We start from the raw sequence: 20,246 nt of genomic DNA, 5'->3' as shown, positions 1-20,246 counted from the left end.
CTTCTCAACGATTTATAAGGCCCTTCGTGATCTGGCCGCTGCCTACGTCTCCACTCTCATCCCTCTGCATGTACCCTTCTGGTGCCACCCACCCACCCACCCAGACAAATGAGAACAAATGTCTTGCCCTAGCTGGTTTGGTTCAGTGGATAGAGTGTTGGCCTGCGGACTGAGGGGTCCCAGGTTCGATTCCAGGTCAAGGGCACATGCCTGGATTGCAGGAGGCAGTCAATCAATGATTCTCTCATCATTGATGTTTCTATCTCTCTCTCCCTCTCCCTTCCTCTCTGAAATCAATAAAAATATATTTAGGGAAAAATATTTTAGAAAACAAGTGTATTCAAGAGCAGACTGTCCCACCACCCCTCAGTGCTCTCCTGTTGACCTCCACAGAGGTGCTCGGCTCAGAACTCTCTCCCGGCCTCGTTCTTTCCCGCCCTCAGGGCTCACACCGGCTGTCATATACATTTTAAAAAGTGTAGAGATGAAGGAATCCAGCCAGATAGCCCAGGTGAAACGAGGCGAGGGCAGCTATCTGTGGACCTGGATGCCGGGGGCAGGGTCCTCTGAGTTAGAGCTCAGCTTGCCCCTCAGTTTGCCCTGGGGTAGGCACAGCAGTCAGAGCAGTGGCCCTAGCAGTAATGACCTTCACCAGCACCAAAACAGTGCCCCCCACCCAAGCCCCTGCCTGCGCATTTGTTCTGTGCCAGGCACAGAGCTGGGCCCTTGGCATGTATCAGCTCGGAGAACCCTCCCAACAACCCCTTATCTCCCTTTCAAGGCCACTCGCTCTACAGACCAGGGAGCCAAGGCGAATGGAGACCCTTTCAAAGGCGTCACAGCCGGAGCGGAGCTTCAGACGGCCCTCCCAGAACATGCTCTCTTACAACAGACTTGGCCACAGCCCACAGGAAGGCGGATAACCAACAAGCACTTACTAATTGCAACACGGTATGCAGTTCTATGGACCAGGCTAGGTCAATGGTCGGCAAACTGCGGCTCTCGAGGTTTACCGCCTTGTTGACTAATGAGTTTGCCGACCACTGGGCTAGGTGAAACAGGGATAAGATGGATTCCTTAAAAATAAGATAACCAAGAATTCCTTTCACTTACACTGTAAAAAAAAATAAATTATTGAACTTTATTAGCCTTAAAAAAAAAAAAAAAAAGGACCTCCTACTATTATCACATCTATCCAGCAAATAAATATTTGGTGGTTCCAACCCCTACAGAGACTAACAAAACAAAACAAAAGGAGAGTTGATAAGAGGCAGCTCAGAAGCTTTTTTTTTTTTTTTTTTTTTGGTGGCAAGACCCAAAATAACAGTTATTTAGCTTCAGACGCTGGGAGGATTGAGAATCTAAAGTTCCTTAAAATCTCCTTAGTGCAGCACTGCTTTTCACTCAGATTTTACACTGCTTTCTTTATTGAAATTTCTGTATATTAATGTGTGCTTTTTTTCTTTTTTCACATGACCTATTTTCCGAGGGGACTGAGGGGAGAGAGAGGGGAAAAAAAAAATCACAAATGCATATGGAAAGCCACAAAAATATTTAAATTCTCCCTATTGTCCTCCTACATTTTCAGTGCTTCCTATGTGAGATGAAAGATAAAAACGCGTGTGCAAGATTAATTGCGACGATGAAAGAATGCTAGGCAGTTGCTTAAGAAACGAGAACAACAAAGGAATAAACTACTGCAGGCATCACCAGGACCGGAATGACACTGCTCTGTGTACTCCATTTCCATGGCAACCAGCAAAGGGAAGATGAATGTTTCATAGTCGCTGGGTGCTGCGGCGAGTGTCTATAAATCAAACTTGCATAAAGAGCGCCCGGCGTCTGCTGGGGGCTGTGCTCGGAGCCGGTTTATTTTCCTGTTGCTGTATAATTACGGATAAGAAGCACAAAGCAATGAGGTCACTTTTCGTGGGGCACAAACTCAGAAATCACTAATGCACCTGCAGCGGGAGGTGCCATTCACCCAGCGAGCAGCAGAGGCGGGCGAGGCGGAGGCTGAATGAAAGCCCCGCCCGCCCTGGAGGGCTCAGACGTGGGTGCTGGGCTGCTCAGACTGAGCACTGCCCTCCCCTGAGCTCAGCACTGCCCTCCCCTGAGCTCTCTCTGCTCGGAAACCTGTGTTGGTCGGTCGGTCGGTCGGAGCACCTTAATGAACGGCCTCAGATACCGTCGAAGTTTGCATGCAGACAGTTGGGCAGAAACGATACTCCGTCTTCAATAGGAAAGTTGATGGAGGCTGAACAGGCATCCTCTTGTTTTTACTTTTTTATTTACACTGAAAATGGCCCATCATGTGGTCGTTAGGATGGGACAGCCATGCCTGGGCACAGAGTTGGGGGTCAGGGGACCTGCGTTTTGACCCAGGTCTATGCTATTGATCAGGGATAAGTTCGCCTGGTCTCTGTCTTCTGAGCTATGCAACAGGACAGACGGCATGGCATCTGTGATTGCTCAGGTTGCTGCCACCACCGGATCCCATGATTCTGGAAACTCTGATTCCCAAAGGTCTGAATCTATCAATCTGATCTAACCAACAGCTGTGCTGTTCCTCAAAAAATATGTTTCTGACCCCCTGGCAATGGGCAAGGAGACACCTGATGGGTGGTGTTGCTCTTATATCGATCAGGGGGCAAAGCAGATGTACAGTCCTTAGTTCATCCTAGCCTGATGCCTGTGTCGGTGGCCAGAGCTGTTTCATGCCTGAGGCACATAAAAATAAAAAATTAAATTAAAAATTAAAAAAATAATATTATGTTCCTGGCTAGCTGGCGTGGCTCAGTGGTTGAGCCTCGACCTATGAACCAGGAAGTTACAGTTCGCTTCCCAGTCAGGGCACATACCTGGGGATGCGGGCTCGATCCCCAGGAAGGCGGTGCGGGAGGCAGTCCATCAATGATTCTCTCTTAATACTGATGTTTCTAGCTCTCCCCCCCCTCTCCCTTCCTCTCTGAAATCAACAAAAATATTTAAAAAATATATATATACATATATATATATTTTTTTTTTCATTATACTGTCCATACAACAGTTAAATGCTATACTGACTAAGGCTCCTAATTAATAGTTTTATGATTTTACTGTTTATAGAAGCCTTCTTTGGACTTGTTTCAACCTTCCAAACACAGAATATGCTGTGGAAAATGTAATAAGAACACTCAGTTTTGTTTGTTTTTAAAACATGTTTTTACTGATTTTAGAGAGAGAAGGAGGGAGAGGGAGAGGGAGAGGGGGAGGGGGAGAGAAGAAGAGAGAGGGGGAGAGAGAGAGAGAGAGAGACATCCATCGATTTGCCTTTCTGAACACATCCTGGCCTGGATTGAACCTGCAATCTGGGTATGTGCCCTGCTGACCAGAAATCGAACTGGTGACCTTTCGGTGCATGGGATGATCCTCAACCAACCGAGCCACAGGGGGCAGAGTACAATCGGAGTTTTTAAAAGTTCTAAAATAAATTATGTGCCAGGCGGGCATGGCTCAGTGGTTGACGGAACACCTATGAACCAGGAGGTCACGGCTTAATTCCCCGTTAGGGCACATGCCCAGGCTGCAAGCTCAACCCCCACTTAGACATCAATGAGAATCATTGATTGGCTGCCTCCTGCATGCCCCCTATAGGGGGTCAAATTCCCAACCTGGAATCAAACCTGGGACCCTTCAGTCCTCAGGCTGACGCTCTCTCCACTGAGCCAAACGGGTTAGGGCGAAGCGCCTGCTTCTGTAAGTCTGCAGCACAGAAGCGAGCTGAGCGCCCCAGCGTCATCTTCAGAACAGTGATGCTCAACAAAGTGTGTGGAACAAGTAAGTGAGTGGACAAACCCTGAGTAATACCTTCGCTCTGCCCTTCAGCAATCGTGCATTCTCTTCCTCAATTGTCAATGTTTAATCAGATTCAGGCCAACACATACATATCTCCAGGACAGACGGGCAGATATAAGTAGGTATCTCTTTTGTGAGTCTGAGTCCTTACAAAATCTGTGTGTATTTACAACCTAGAAAGATCTTTCCACTAGTGAAGCAGGAGTCATTGTCCACGCCTGGGGGTTTGGTGCGGGCTCCAAAATAATGAGCCACTGCCCCGGCTGGTGTGGCTCAGTTGGTTGGAGCATCATCCTGTGCCACCAAAGGGTCACAGGTTCGATTCCCTGGTCAGGGCACATACCCAGGTTTCAGGTTCAATCCCTGGTCAGGGCGCGTACAGGAGGCAACCATCAATGTTTCTCTCCTACATGATTTTTTTTTTCTCTCTCTCTCTCCCCACCCCAAACTTCCTTTCTCTCTAAAATCAATAAAACTTATCCACAAGTAAGGATTTAATATGTATGTGTGTGTGTCTCTCTCTCTCTCTCTCTCTCTCTCTCTCTCTCTCTCTCTCTCTATATATATATATATATATATATATATATATATATATATATGCCGCAGTCTCTGCTCCAAACAGGGAATGAAGGGTAAACAAGATCCAAAGAGCACTCCTGACCCTCATCTAACGCCTATGCCAACTCTGGGGAGAGCTGTTACTGCTCCCCTTTTACACCCTGGGGAAACTGAGCTGGAAAGAATTTATATAAGTGACGGACAGTTACAAAATAGGTAGGGAAATTCAAAACCTGCTCTCCTTGACTCCGAGTGTCTCTCCAGCCACATTCAACCAACGGACTAACTGCTCTATGGGCCCTCTCGGGCGCTGAAAACAATGGGCCAAAAAGGGTTTAACAAATAGGTCCAGCCCCTCAAAAGCACATCAGTAGTGAAAAAAGAGTAGTGCTAACAAGAATCGATACTTCTTCCATCTAAACCCGGCACCTCATAAGACCAGGAATACGTTACTGCCCACACCTCCATTCCCCAGGCCGCAGGCTGAAGGCCATTTCTCAGATGGAGCCAGATGCTACCCAACATGCAATTTTTAAAAGATGAATAGGATGAGAGCCAATGGCATCTTTACCGTTTAGAAACGTATTCTGCTGTTCGTCAGAGACATCTGGGGTGGTTCCTAAGCTAAGGAGATACAATCATTTGGGCATATATTTTCGGTACTAATTTTTCAAAAACTAATAACATTTATTAGGAAACGCTCCAGGTGAGCCTCCTCTGCTCCCAATTAATTTCTTATCAGAGTTTTTTAGCACCACCCACTGGTGGGCTGGGTCTACTACACACTTGCCTGGCTCTCCCATCTGCTTTGTTCATTAAGAGAGGATCATACATTTATTTCACAATTAATTTACAGCAAAGTAATTTATTTCCGTCCCTAAATAAAATTAGAAATGACTTTCCTTGTCAGTCAAATAAATAACAATCCACTTTGGCTTCTCCACATAAGAAGGTATAGTTCGGTTAGTAAGTCATTAGAGACAACGAAATCTACTCACTAAAGCTAATTTGATTTATTCGACCATAAGCTCACACTCCAAAAGCAAGGACTAATAAGAACGATAATGAAAATTAGAAACTAAGAGAGAAAGAGAGCAAGGTAAATGGTACAGAATACCATGCTAGCCTACAGTGTCCGTGTAAGACATGAATTTAATTGGAAATCAAAATGAAGAGGCAATTTCACATTTCAAGAATTTTGAGCCTTTCCCACCAAGATCCCTGACTCAAAGATGGAGTCTTCCATTTGAGGTGTGGCTATATATTTGAGGGGAGTCTTGCCCATTTATCCTTCTTCTCTGTTTAATTGAACCATAGCTGGCAACGGAGAGCAGTATACAGCACAACTGAGCCCTGGGGGCTCAAAACTGACCTCCGTACAATAAATCCATCTGTGAGAATAAGCATTCCTGAAGAAGACCAATTTTCCCAAAAAACAACCAATCTGTGGATACAAGATGTCTATGAAAAGTACATCCAGCCGCTTGCTGTCAGGACAAATTTGTAACCAGCAGGATGATTCTACACTGTAAAAATTTGCAGAAACTACTACACAATGTATAAGAGAAGAAGGTAACTGAATTTGACCCTGATGGCAGGGTTCCGTGAGCAAGTTTTCTCGTCTATAATAAAAAAGGCATAATCTGTTCATTAGACCAGACGTCCCTCTGGACGACCTTCCGGAGGAAGCCAGGGCTGGGAAGGAAGCCTGGGTCCCGGGTGCCAGAGGAAAGCCGGTGCCAGCAGCTGGGGGAAGGAAAGCCTACTCTTGCATGCATTTCATGCACCGGGCCTCTAGCTCGATATAAAGTAGTAACTTTATAACGATAGCAGTTTAAATCTCTATACAAATGCATGGTCAGGTTTATATGTTGTAAAAGCCTCTGAGTCTAAATCTGCAATTGAAAACCCAGGGAAGAAGACAATCTGTAACAGGCCCAGATAAAAATAAGGGCCAGCAGCTGCTCTACCCAATTTAATACTATATGCAAACTTTTCTCAACCTCATTCTATTCCTTTGCGCATTCTATTCATTCACTCATTCATTCCTGCATTCACTGACTACTTCCTCCATCAATCAGTTGAATTTCTGCAAAAAGGGACCAAGTGGGAGACTTCTACTGCCCCCTCCCCTCCTTGGCAGAGAGCCTTGATCTGCCATCTCCAAGTCAGAGAAGATTTCTGCTTGAAATCACAAATGAACCCTAACAAGAAGACGACTTGGGTGAAGACAAGCATTTATTTAACTTGCATTTTTCTTCCTAAATGCATTCTTTAACTTGATTCCTGAATGACACTTAATGTCAAGTGTACTTAGACATTTTAATTGTAAATTCCATCTACTGTACTATTTTATTAGGCAGTGGTATTCTTTTTTCAAAAGAATTTTTTATTGATTTCTAGAGAGAGAGAGAGGAAGGGAGAGGGAAAGTTGGAGAAAGAGAGAAAGAGAGAAGAGAGAGAGAGGGAGAGAGAGAGCGAGCGAGAGAAGCATCAATGTGAGAATGAAACACTGATTGGCTGCCTCCTGCACACTCCTTACCAGAGATCGAGCCTGCAACCCAGGCATGTTCCCTGACTGGGAATCAAACCGGCAACCTTCCGGTTCCTGGAACGATGCTCAACCGAATCACACAAGCCAGGGCTAGGCAGCGGTCGTCTTAAATCAAAAGAGCCAGTAAAGGAGAGCCAGGCCGAGGCCATGACCCTGTCAGCGAAGCAGAAGGCAAGATCCCATGCAGTGCACAGCAGTGGGAAAGGCTTGGTACAATTGCAACAGGGAGCAACCCGACCCCATCGTGTGTGGCAAAGCTGATGAGCTGACGTGGGTTGTGATCTCGGAAAGGATGCTGAGGCTCACCAGAAGAGTGCAGGCCACAGGCGCAGGAGCAGGCTGTGGGGGCACACGTGCCAACCACAGGGAACCAAGGACAACAGGGAACCAAGGACAGGTGAGGGAAGGTTCTCCTGGACGGCAACAGGGTATGACATGACCCGAGGGACAGGAGCGCCAGGCCTCAGCACGGAAAGGAAAGCGTTCGGGATCGCACAGCATCGGGGCTGGGGAACTGTGCACAGAGATGGGCTCGGGGAGTCCAAAGTCTTGGGTCAAGCAGGCACATCAGTTTCTGCCTGGACTGAGAGGTTAGTCCCATTCTGGGTCAAGGTCAGCAATAGGGGATCTAAGCAACAAGACCCAAAAAGGTAGGTACAGAGCTCACAGGTCTCTCAGTCGTCACACTTATTGAGAGGGGGAGGGGGAAGTGGGTTGTGGTGTGGGTGTTTGGGGAGGAGGCAGATGCACTGCCTAAAGGTAAGCTTGCTTCACGTCTCCAACTGGCACAGAGCACGTGCAGCTACAGGAGTCCAGTTCAGAGCTCAGGCCCTGTCCGGCTGGTGTGGCTCAGTGGTTGTTGCAGGCTCGATCCCCAGTGTGGGGCATGCAGGAGGCAGCCAATCAAAGATTATCTCTCATCAATGATGTTTCTATCTCTCCGTCTCCCTTCCTCTCTGAAATCAATAAAACTATATATATATATTTTAAAAAACCAAGGTCGGACTACAGGCTGATCAGAACCAAGGTGGGGCCTTTGGTCACAGGCACAGCCTGAGGCCGGGGTCAGAGTGAAGACAAAGAGTGGGGAGTGAAGGAGAATGGAGGTGATGGTGAGGGGAGAAAGCAGGGAGGAGAACCATGGGTCCAACACGAACCAGCAGCCAGGATCAGCCACCTGTATCTGGTGCTGGGCTTGGGAAATTCTAAGTCCCAGGAGTGGGAGGGGCGTAGAGGTGAGTGATGGGCAGGAGAGAGTGGGGAAAGGTAAAGGGCGTCCTGCCCTGTCTCTCCTGGTGATGGGGGGGGGGGGGGGGCAGCGAGGGAAAGAAAAGGAACCAGTAGGCGCCACATGCAGTCTGCAAGGCATTTAATTACTATTTCGCCCTGAAATTTATACTATAATAGTATATAAAATTACTATTTTCTCCAATAGCAGGTTGCAACCAAGGAGGGGAGACAGGCAGGTAACGTGAGCAAGCCGGGAATGATAGAACACCCCGCTGAACTCGGCAGCTGATGCGAAGGATGTTCCAAGTGAATCAGAACATAATCCTGCCTTATGAAGAGACAATTGTGGATTCAGGTTAGTGCCCCGCCCCAGTCAAAACGATAAAAACCTACTTATTGATTTGAAATATGTTTTGTTTTTCCAGTGTATTCGGCAACATACTTTGCAACTGTGATAAGACTTCCAAAGTAAACATGCATATAACGCATGGCTTCCCCTCAAAGCAACCCCAACGGGGATGCCTGCTACCGTTTTATGGGATAAAAATGTTGCAACGGCTTCCTTTCATACGTTTTTTGTAAACAGTTCCTTTTGTTTATATTGCAGATAAGCAACTGAAATCTCAAGTATAACAATCAAACCAAACCAATTCATAGGAACGGGGGAAAGCTACGTAATTACGCAACTGGTTTATCAGGAGCATCTCAGGGCAGGGAGAGCACGCCAAGGGGGTAAGCAGGCACGGCTCCCACTCTCCGGTCCTCTATGCTGTTAAAAGAAGTGAGAAGGAGCCCATCCACTGAAGGGTCACAGGTTCAATTCCCACTCAGGTCATCTATCTGGGTTGCAGGTCCAATCCCTGGGCCCAGTAAGGGTGCATGCAGGAGGCAATCAATGGATGTGTCTCTCTCACATCGATGTTTCTCCCTCTCTCTTGCCTCCCTCCCACACTCTCTAACAAAAAAATAAAGAAAGAAAGAAAGAACTGATGGGAAATATATCCTTGGGGGAAGAATAACAACAACACACACACACACACACACACAAAGTTAGAAGGGGAATTAAGAGCACAAGCCTGCCTGAATATGAAACTTGATTCCACTACTCATTAGCTGGTGACCTTGGACGAGTCCTTTGACCTCTGCGTGCTTTTTCCTCATCTGTAAAAAGGGGACAGACCCTCATCCATGAGGAGGATCCATTCAGCGCAGTGCCTGGTACATATAAACACTCAGTAAATGCCGGCTGCCAGTGTCACCATGGCTGCTGCTGTTAGATATATCAATGTGGCCAGTGCTGCTGGAGCGCTAAGGAGGAAGAGAGCTGATGTGGGCCGGAGTGATCCCGGAAGGCGAGGCTCTAAGGCACGGACACCATTTGGGTATGTGGATGGGAAGTCGGAGTAAGAGAAGAGAGGAAAGTGAACCTGGCAGGAGCAAAAATGCTACAGGTGAAATGAGACAGGGTCAGTAGAGAGCAAGTATGTCAGAAGGAGGGAGTAGAATTTTTGAGCGGGGGAGAGGGAGGTGGACTGTGGTATGCATGGAAATGCTAAGAGAATTGCTAACAAGGCATGCCAGGTCTGTGTGCAGGGTCCTTGTAAGTCAGGTGAGGAATCTAGACGTTACCAGGTAGGCGATGAAGAGCTATTGAAGTTAAGGAGTAACATCAAAAAGTAATGCTAAGGCCCAGCCACTGTGGCTCAGTGGTTGAGTGTCATCGCAGGCACCACAAGGTCCGCTGGTTTGATTCCCAGTCAGGGCACATGCCCTAGTTGCAGGCTCGATCCCCAGTGGGGGATGTGCAGGAGAAAACTGATGGATGTTGATGTTTCTCATCAATGTTGATGTTTCTCTTTCACTGATGTTTCTGTCTCGCTCCCCCTCACTTTCTCTCTCTCTCTCTAAAATCAATAAAAACATATTTTAGAAAACACCAAAACAGTAATGCTAAATTACTCTCACTATCCAAAATTTAACTAGAAGGGTAACGAGTGATTTTCAAACTTTAATGTGCAGATGGCTTGCCCAGGGATCGCATTTGAGTGAACACGCCTGATTCAGTAGTCGGGAGTGAGGCCTGAGATTGGGCATTGCTGACAAGCTCCCTGCTGGGCTGCTGCTGCTCTCTGGAGCCTCTTTGAATGACAAGGACGTATCTATTCAGGGAAGCCAAGTGGAGGAGAGTGCCTGCAGAGGAGGCAGGTAGACGAGATGGCTAGACACGAGGTAGCAAAGCTACAGGTCAGCCTGTCACAGACAAGCCCAGTCCTGGAAATCTTTGGTTCTGATTTTAGGTTATATGTTCAGAGAATAAAACTTTGAAGTGTAACTCTTCATTCTGACCCTATTTGTTTTTTCTTGACATTGAAAACAATGTTAATTTTTAAATCTCAAACAAAATAGAAAGTTATCCTATTATGTACACATTTTAAAATATATATATTGCAGTGAGCCCCAGGGCCTGGGGGTGTGTGTGTGTGTGTGTGTGTGTGTGTGTGTATATATATATATATATATATGTGTGTGTGTGTATATATATATATATATATATATATATATATATATATATCTTTATTGATTTCAGAGAGGAAGGGAGAAGGATAGAAACATCAATGATGAGAGAGAACCATTGATTGGCTGCCTCCTGCATGCCCCCTAATGGGGATTGAGCCCACAACCCAGGCATGTGCTCTTGGCCAGAATCGAACCTGGGACCCTTCAGTCTGCAGGCTGACGCTTTATCACTGAGCCAAACAGCTAGGGCCGTACACATTTTTCTTATTTTATAAGCACAACACATAATTTCATCAAAATTTTCACCTGGAGTTATCTATCAACTCCAAAAGAAAAACATTAAGAAAATGGATTCCTTCTTATAGAAAGGAAGATGGCATGAATACATTCATGACGTGCGGCCATTAATAACTTCAAGGAAGAGTCAGCAACATCAGGTCAAAAGAAAAACTCCACGGCAGCCATTTCCCATGTGACAGGTGGATTAAGAGGAAAACAGCTTATCCGGGTGCTACAACAGCGAGTACAGCGTCTTCAACCCCATATGCAGACGAGAGATGGGATACACCGCTGTAACACCTGTTACAGTGACGTCTGAAACCCCACACCCCGGGCTGGGGGGCTGTCACACCCAGCAGTGTCCTCTGGAGAGCCGGCTTTGCCACACTGACAGAGCACATCTGTATTCACACTGCGGTGGGTTCTGAATAAAATCTATGAAACGCAGAGAAAATAAAGAAGACTGCCAGGCCACTCTGCGGGAGTGATAACCCCATCTGTGAGCTTCAAGCTGGAAGAAGCCAGCCAGGCCCAGTAAGATGACACCCTCATTTCCGAGATGAGGAGAGTGCAGGCCGGAGAGGCTCGGAGATTTGGGGGAAGGCAGGGAAGTGGCCGAGCTGGGACTAGAATTTGAATCCCTCGATACCCAGGCCCTGCAGCTCACTGCACCTCGTGACCTTAACATGGCGATCGTGTGGCATTTGGAGACAAAAATCCATCATAAAAAGCACGTGCACTACATAAGCCGAGCATTTACATAAAATGGAGTAACTGTTTGACACGTAGAAAACTGCGCTGCAGGGAGCGTGATGATGCAATGCCCTCAGTGTGCCGGCTCACGTTAAGCTCACATTCTGGTGCTGGAAATAATATGGGTATGCCAACACCGATGTATAAGCATAAACAGAAAGCTGTTTATGACAGACTGGGAGTTTAAAGCCAAAGCTGGAGTCCATTTCCTCTTAGAGGGCTGGAAAGTGGTGGATAGGGCCAGCTTTCAAGAAAAATATCTTAACATCAGGGCCTTGAAGGAGGAGTAGAATGGACATCAGAATGGATTGAACGTAAGAGAGGAATACAATCCCTGGGCATTCCAAAAATGAAAAAGATGAAACTACATATCTGGGGGTAACATGAACTAAGTTAGCTTACCTGAAGAAATCAAAATAACACGTTCTATTTGCAGATCTATGTAATGCATTCATTATTGTTCTCTATGTGTTTTCTGGTCCAGTTTCTGAGCTTTCATTCCTGCATCACCAGTTCTAAAGTTTATGCTGGTAAAAGGATTATCCTCCAACACAAGGATATCCTTTTTGTCCAAAGAGCAATATGGATTAAGAATCCTCCAAAACACAAACATTTTCTTGAAATGATCAGACTGTGATTGTTTCTATAGCTGGGCTTTTATTTATTTTATTTTTTTTTTAAATATATTTTATAGATTTTTTTTACAGAGAGAAAGAGAGAGGGATTCAGAGAGTTAGAAACATCGATGAGAGAGGATCATCGATCAGCTGCCTCTTGTACACCCCCTACTGGGGATGTGCCTGCAACCAAGGTACATGCCCTTGACCGGAATCGAACCCAGGACCTTTCAGTCCGCAGGCCGATGCTCTATTCACTGAGCCAAACCGGTTTCGGCTATAGCTGGGCTTTTCAAGTCCAGTTTTATTCAATGTGTTACATGTGAGAGGAAGGACATTCTGAGGTCATCTCAAAAAGCTGCACACATCCATGGTGATGGCGTGCGAAAGGGTAGGAGGAGAGGGGATCTCTGACAATTTGATCCTCGCCTGAAGATAATAAAATTTTAAAACCAAACCGTTGAAATGAAAACTAACGCATTACCATTGCAAAGAAAATACACAAATTCATGAAATAGAACCTGGAAACTCAAGAAGGCTCCTTCTTTGGCCAGTACACTCACGCACCAGGAAGAGCTGGTGCCGCTATGTGTGGTTATAAAGAACGAGAGAGGATGTCTAGTCGTTTCTTTGTCCTTTTCTATATTCAGAAGCATGTAGATACTTACAGATCAAAAATCGTATTCTCCAAAGTAGGCTCTCACCATAATAACTGCTAGTTTGTTGAGGTCCCATGACCACACTAATAAGAGAATCATTCTGATGCATAAAATAATGACTGGGAAATTCTCTTGTTAGAGATTGTCTGAGAAAATGCTGTTTAACCAGTCAGCTGCCGGCAGAAAGGAAAGAGTCCTAGGATCTTAAAGAACGCAGTGAGGAATAACACTCAAAGAGAGATGCAGATGATTTGCAAAAATAAATGCTACCTTACATCACTTTCCTATAGGACCCTGGGCTCATGAAGACTCCCTTCCATGCGGCGTAACTGAAGAGTCTGTTCGTTCCTCTTATCCAAGCTCATGACAGTCCTTCCTTTTATAATGGCTGTGATATAAAGCGTAGATGAACTTTCTGCTGAGAGACTATCCATTACTCCCTTTTAAAAGTGCCTACACCACCCTGGCTGGTTTTGCTCAGTGGTTAGCGTATCGGCCTGTGAACCTAAGGGTTTCAAGTTGGATTCCTGGTCAAGGACAGGGGCCTGGGTTGCAGGGTAAATTCCAGCTTTGTACCCAGCCCTATAGCGCATGCAAGAGATGACCAATCAATGGTACATCGATGTTTCTCTCTTTCTCTTTCTCTCCCCCTCCCTTCCAGTCTCTCTAAAAATCCAATGGCAAAAAAATATCTTCAGATGAGGCTCAATTTAACTAAACAAACAAAACTGCCTAAGCCCCACCCCCATTGACACCGACACTGAAAATGTCTTAATCTACTTACAAGTCACGATGCTCTGTCAACCAATTTTAATGCCCCAAAAAGGAGGAGTATATGTTCTGTTTTCTGCCTTCCCCACATAGCATGAAGAATGGAATTTTTACCCAAGAAATATCAGATATAACTTAAATGCCTCCTGTCGAGCCTGGACAGCACTTTGTTGCCTCGGTGTTTCCAAGTTCCATTAATATCAGACGACCCATCTGTACATCAGAACCTTGCCCGTCGGGCCAGGGAGTGGGCTCTCCACACACCCAGGTTTCATTTCGTGGCTGGGAAACAGGAGATTCCCAGAGCTTTTTGCCAATCGACAGGGGGTGGGAAGGTGCAAATCTCAGTGTTTACACGCAGTGGAGAAGGCTCCTCAGCGTGGAGGAAACATCCGCTCAGAGGAAATGCCCGTAAGATGTATAACAGGGCACTGCAGGCGGGCAAAGTCAAGAGAGAACATTAAGCCAGCTTCCTGATGACAGCAGAGGCTAAATCTCCCCCACATAAAGCAAAAGGGGCCATCAGAGATGGATGCATAAAAATCCCACGTAGAAAGAGAAAAATGAGAAGCAAAGCCACATGTGGTTATAAAGCTCCTGAATGAATTTTAATGTCCTCTTTCTTTGTTGATAAGAAGTAAATTAATTATAAGGGGAAACTGTAAGTGGGAATTTTACGGTCACTAGAAATGTAGAGTGACAATGGACCAACACCATTTACTTGTTAAGTAACTACAATGCATAAAGCAATACGCTGGAACAGTGAATGCTGTAGATAAGCTTATAAACTCAAGGAACTTTAGCAGTTTACAGAGATAATCCTCAATACATTATTTTTGTTTACCAGGTAAGGAATTGAAAAAAAAATTATACACAACCATCCTATGTAATAATAGCCTAATATGCTAAGTGTCCGACTGTTCAACTGTTCAACCAGTTGCTATGATGCGCACTGACCACTAGGGGACAGATACTCTGATCAATAGGTTAGCTTGCTGCTGGGGTCTGGCCAATGGGAACTGGGCGAGATGGGCTGGACACACTGGAGCCCTCCCACAGCACCTCCCCAACTGGCCAACCTCCCACGGCCCCTCCCTGGCTGGCCAGCCCCGATCAGCCCCAAAGGGGACTGGGCAAAATGGGCCGAACACACCCTGGAGCCTTCCCAAAGTCCCTCCCCGGCCCTGATTGTGCACTGGTGAGGTCCCTCTGCCTGGCCTGCACCCTCTTGCAATCCGAGACCCCCTCAGGGCATGTCAGAGAGCCGGTTTCAGTCTGATCCCACAGGTCAGGAATCTGTGCACTAGTAAATACAATAAAAATTTAGAGAGAGGAGAAAAGAATCTTCAATGTAAAGGACAAAGGAGCTCTGTTTAGCAGGATCTTGAGAAGACAGGTCTACCCTGGACAGATAGGAAGTAGACAAAGGCACAGTCAGCAAGGGAAACAGAACAAAGTTTAAATACACATCACACATCCACAGGAATAAGCACCAGGCCAAGGACAACACAGGAATATGGACTAATGAAGGACTTTAGAAAGGTGACCAGATGTTAGCCAAGTTAAATACGTTTAACTTAACCCATTCGTCGTGAAAGATTTTGAATCTTTTTTTAAAAAGATAGCACAATAAAGTTTTCAGCAAGTCCTATTAATATTACAAAGGACAGGGCCCTGGCTAGTTTGTCTCTGTGGATAGAGCGTCAGCCTGCTGATTGAGGGTCCTTGGTTCAGTTCTGATCAAGGGCACATGCCTGGCTTGAGGGCTCGATTCCCAGTAGGGGGCAGGCAAGAGGGAGCCAATCATTGATGTTCCTCTCTCTCTCTCTCTTCCTCTCCTTTCCTCTCTGAAATCAATAAAAATATTTTTTTTAAAGGAAAGGCATTTTTGTCTGTTTGTTTCAACCTTTCTGTGCTAGAAAAGCCTATGATCTCACATTGATTCTATTGTATAAATAGTATTGTCAGTTCACATACCGCTTAAACTTCTGCCATGGTGGCTGGTAGAAAAAAGCTGTTTCAGTTATGCAGACACACTCCGTTCTTTGCGAACACAAACACACAAAGCCTGGTTATCGGCTCTACATGGAAATCATGTTTTAAACATGGAAAGGAATCTCAAATTTTGAAATCCAAATATTAAACATTGTACATCTTAGAAATAACAAGCCAGTACCAACTTTTCTGTGTTTGTTTTCTTCACGAGCTATCATCTCTTGGTTTAAGAAAGTAACTTGTTCCTCAAAACCCTTCCTTCGGTAGAAAACGTGCTATCCTTAATTTAAACGTAAAAAGCTCGAAGAGCCGGCCCCAAGCAATCACCCATTAAAAATAAAACCTCAAAAATCACTGCTTCTCCCGACAAAGCAAGCACCTCCATACAGCAAGAGTTGAAAGTAGATACAAAAAAAACCTTAGGGGAAACAAAATAACAAGATACAGCAAAATAACAAGAAGTGAAACATCCGCAGATGTAGCTCAAGAAAGAAATGTCAGAGAAAAATACTAGTGAACTAACTGGAGGGGAAACGCCGTATTAGACGCAGCACGCGGGAGAACAGACACTGCGGAAAATCTGTATGCTGAGAGGTGTGAGCAAAACAAGCAAATGAAACAGACGTTCACTAAATTTAAAGGGACTTCCAACATAAGCATGACCAGTGTTCTTAAAGAAATAGAATGTGCCCTAACCGGTTTGGCTCAGTGGATAGAGCACCAGCCCGCAGATTCAAGGGTCCCAGGTTTGATTCTGGTCAAGGGCATGTACCTTGGTTGCGGGCACATCCCCAGTAGAAAGTGTGCAGGAGGCAGCCAATCAATGTTTTTAACTCTCTATCACTCTCTCTTCCTCTCTGTAAAAAAAAAAAAAAAAAAAAAAAAAAAAAAAAAATCAATAAAATGTATTTTTTTAAAAGAAAAAGAAACAGAACCTGACATGAAGTATTAATGGTCAATTCATTATATACCTTTACTCAAGGACAACAGCCCAGATAAACATTTTTGAACGTGAAAGGCACCAGGGAAATGTAGTTGTTTGTTTTTTATTAGTTTTTTTTTTAATATATTTTATTGACTTTTTACAGAGAGGAAGAGAGATAGATAGAGAGGTAGAAACATTGATGAGAGAGAATCATCAATCATCAATCAGCTGCCTCTTGCACACACCCCCTGGGGATGTGCCCGCAACCAAGGTATATGCCCTTGACCAGAATCGAACCTGGGACCTTTCAGTCTGCAGGCCAATGCTCTATCCACTGAGCCAAATCGGTTTCGGTGGAAATGTAGTTTTTATGATCAACTTCAGCTACATAGAAGCCACGTCACAAGGCCTGGAGGTGAGCTCTGAATCCATTTAACAACAGAAGTCACATTAAACCAAAAGAGGTTATGATTGCAGGGCAGAATGTGACTGTCACAGACCCTGACCACAGATATTTAAAAAGACATTGCTTTCATTCATGATAAAAAAAAAAAAAAATCACTAAGGTAAACGTAACCAAAGCAGTCAGGCAGCAACTCATAAACTGGTTCAAAGTCTCTCGTTTGGTCCCTGGAACACCCTTGGATTTAATCAATGATGCACCTGTGTTTCTATCGCACTATAAAGTGAAATGCTTCTCTGATGCCTTATGCCCCAAGTCTGTCTTTTTTGAGCTGTCTGGTTGGTTTTACTGTTGAGCTTTGTTGGTTTAGCTCGTGAGAGGGAAGTGCAATGTGGCCACGTATTTCTGAAAGAGGCGGCTCTTGATCTTCAGAAGTTTCTTTGGTGGGAACTCGGCAGCCCACAAATGGAAGATGATGGAAACTCCCTCAGTCATTACTGCACAGACCATTCTGCTCTAAGGAGAAGCCTCCACACCCCCACACCCCCAACTGACTTCCTTTAGTGATCCTCAGGCACTGGCATGCTTCTGAGTAACCATGGACCTGGGCAATGAACCCCGTTTGTGCTCATCAATGAAGTCAAATGCCACTCACGCTTCTCCAAGAGCAGGGGTCTAGCCTTAGAAACGTTGTGGGATTTGGCATCCCTAGTTTTCTCTTCCGTGTCCTTGAAACCTGTTTGCACCAGCGAAACAGATGTGTGTGTGCAAGTTAGGCATCCGTTTCCTTGGCTACCTCAATTTACACTTGGAGGACATATTTTTCTATCCTTCCTTGGTTTCATAACTTCCTTTAATACATATTATGCATCATTTATTCTGGCTTAGGGCTTATAGTGCTATAAAAAAAATAATACAATGGAGAGTTTAAACAGGGCACGTTCAATGAACTAAAATGCCTTGCTTAGGTTGTATATTGCATGGTCCCCAAACTGTGTTGATCACATAATTCTGGGAAAGATAAGATATATGGACCTATGAATACACTTACAGAGAAAGGGAGAGAGAGAAACATCAGTGATGAGAATCACTGATCAGCTACCTCCTGCATGCCCCACAATGGGAATCAAGCTCGCAACCCGGGCATGTGCCCTGACCAGGAATCTAACCATGACCTCCTGGTTCATAGGTCGATGCTTAACCACTGAGCCATGCCAGCTAGGCAACACATTTATTTTTAGGTGAACATTATAAAACATAATATAGAAATTCTAAAGAATTAAAGATGCAAATATTTTCTTTAATGGCAAACAACATTCTGCTATCCACAGAAAGGACTCATGATATTTATCAAGAACATGATTTAATATCCATTATTATTTCTGAGCATCTCAGTTTAATCCTTTGTGGTTGAGCAATTTGTTTTAATCCTTGGTTGGAATGGCTGTCAGAGACATGTCATGAAGATATGCAGATATGAATGGAAAAGGGCACCATGGCACTGAGCCCTTGGGTTTGAGTCCAACCTCTCTCTGATAAGGAAAGGTTTAAAGTTTATTATTATTATTATTATTATTATTATTACTAGAAGCCCAGTGCATGAAATTTGTGCACGGGGGTGCGGGTGGGGGAGTGTCCCTCAGCCTGGTCTTGGCCTGTAAAGACACCAGCATCCCTCACCTGGCCTCTAGCCAGAGGCTCCTCCCCTCCTTCCACACAGCCTCTGGGAAGATGCTTGTCCTGGGGCCTCCTCAGGGCCCCAGTCATGACGCCCTGCAGCTCGGGTACTCAAGTGCTTGGGCTTTCAGGTCCGGCTTCCTTGCCTGGCTGCGCATCAGCTGCCACGGGAGCCTTGCCTCAGGAGTTGCCCCCTTGGACCATACTGCTTGAGAGCGTGGGGGGGGGGGGGCGGGGGCAGCCTCAGCAGCAGTGATTTGATGTCTGTAGTGTGCCTGCCAGACACCCCCCTCCCCTATGGCACCACGCTGGACTGCTGGCAGGGGGCTTCCAGTCTGTGACTGGGGTTGCTGGGCTGCGACTGGGGGCTGCAGGTGGAGGACCCTGGCACCCAGAGGGCTCTGTCAGCTTCAGGAACTGGAAAGATCCATTTTTCTAGTTCCTCCCCTGCCACAGGGATGCTGAGCTTGGGGTCCCACAAGCCTCTTCCCTCCCGCCGCAAGGCAGGCCAGCGCATGGACTCTGGGCACTGGGACGCTGGGCTCGGGGCCCCAGAGGCTCCTTCTCTCCCACCGCACGGCCGTGGCACAGCACTGGGCTCACAGCAGCACCGCTGAGGCTGGGACACTGAGCTCGTGCCCCGGAGACCCCTCCCCTCCCTCCGTGGCCAAGGAGCAGATGCTGGGCTCCTGTTGCCTGGGTGATGCTGCCAGCATCTGCTGGGGGTGCCCCATTTTTGTCTCGGAGTGATGGCTAATTTACACATTACTCTTTTATTATATAGGATTATTATTATTATTTTGTCGTTACTGTTCACTGACATTCAGCCAGCAAATGTCCATCTTCCCCAATATCAGTCTCTCTTAAAAGCTTATGAAAGCTATCAAATGTTTACATTTTTAAAAACTGTATCTTAAAGCCAATAAAACATTGTAAGATTTTTTTCCCCCCCACCAGATTAGGACTTTCCAGTTTCAACTTATTAAACGAGCCCAGAGTCCCATACGAAGGGATTTAATAGGTGACATGGATCTTTTTTTAATATGTATTTTTATTTATTTCAGAGAGGAACAGAGAGGGATAGAGAGATAGAAACATCAATGAAGAGAGTCATTGATCGGCTGCCTCCTGCATGCCTCCTACTGGGGATCGAGCCCACATCTCGGACAGACATAACTGGGAATCAAACTAGTGACCTGCTGGTTCATGGGTCAATGCTCAACCAATGAGCCATGCCAGCCAGGCCATCTTTTTCCCTTTTCTTTTTTTTTTTTAATCACATCTCCAAATACCCAATTCCAAAAATGCTCTCCCGGTAGCGCAGGTCTGTTTCGCTCACTCCCTGTTAAAACATTGCTTATACCGTGAAGGGCTATATTTAAGTGCATTGTTTAAAATTTTCTATGAGCTCCTCCTGAAACCACTTAACACAGAAAGGTCAGCAAATGCGGACGCCTGCCTTTTCGTGAAA

The 20,246-nt window shown here is 45.6% G+C and overlaps 1 protein-coding gene and 1 pseudogene across 2 annotated transcripts in view; one reads left to right on the top strand and one right to left on the bottom strand.

Annotated features, from left to right (window-relative positions):
* The window catches only part of EFCAB11 (EF-hand calcium binding domain 11), a 123,391-nt gene that overhangs the window by 82,868 nt on the left and 20,277 nt on the right, over nucleotides 1-20,246 (bottom strand). The window lies entirely within an intron of this gene.
* Nucleotides 2,589-2,734, top strand: LOC118710687 (annotated as a pseudogene).

This window comes from Pipistrellus kuhlii, unplaced genomic scaffold, assembly GCF_014108245.1.
Source record: "Pipistrellus kuhlii isolate mPipKuh1 unplaced genomic scaffold, mPipKuh1.p scaffold_m20_p_1, whole genome shotgun sequence".
Taxonomy (NCBI): domain Eukaryota; kingdom Metazoa; phylum Chordata; class Mammalia; order Chiroptera; family Vespertilionidae; genus Pipistrellus; species Pipistrellus kuhlii.
The sequence above is the reverse complement of the archived record's forward strand: the minus strand, read 5'-3'. Positions and strand labels throughout refer to the sequence as shown.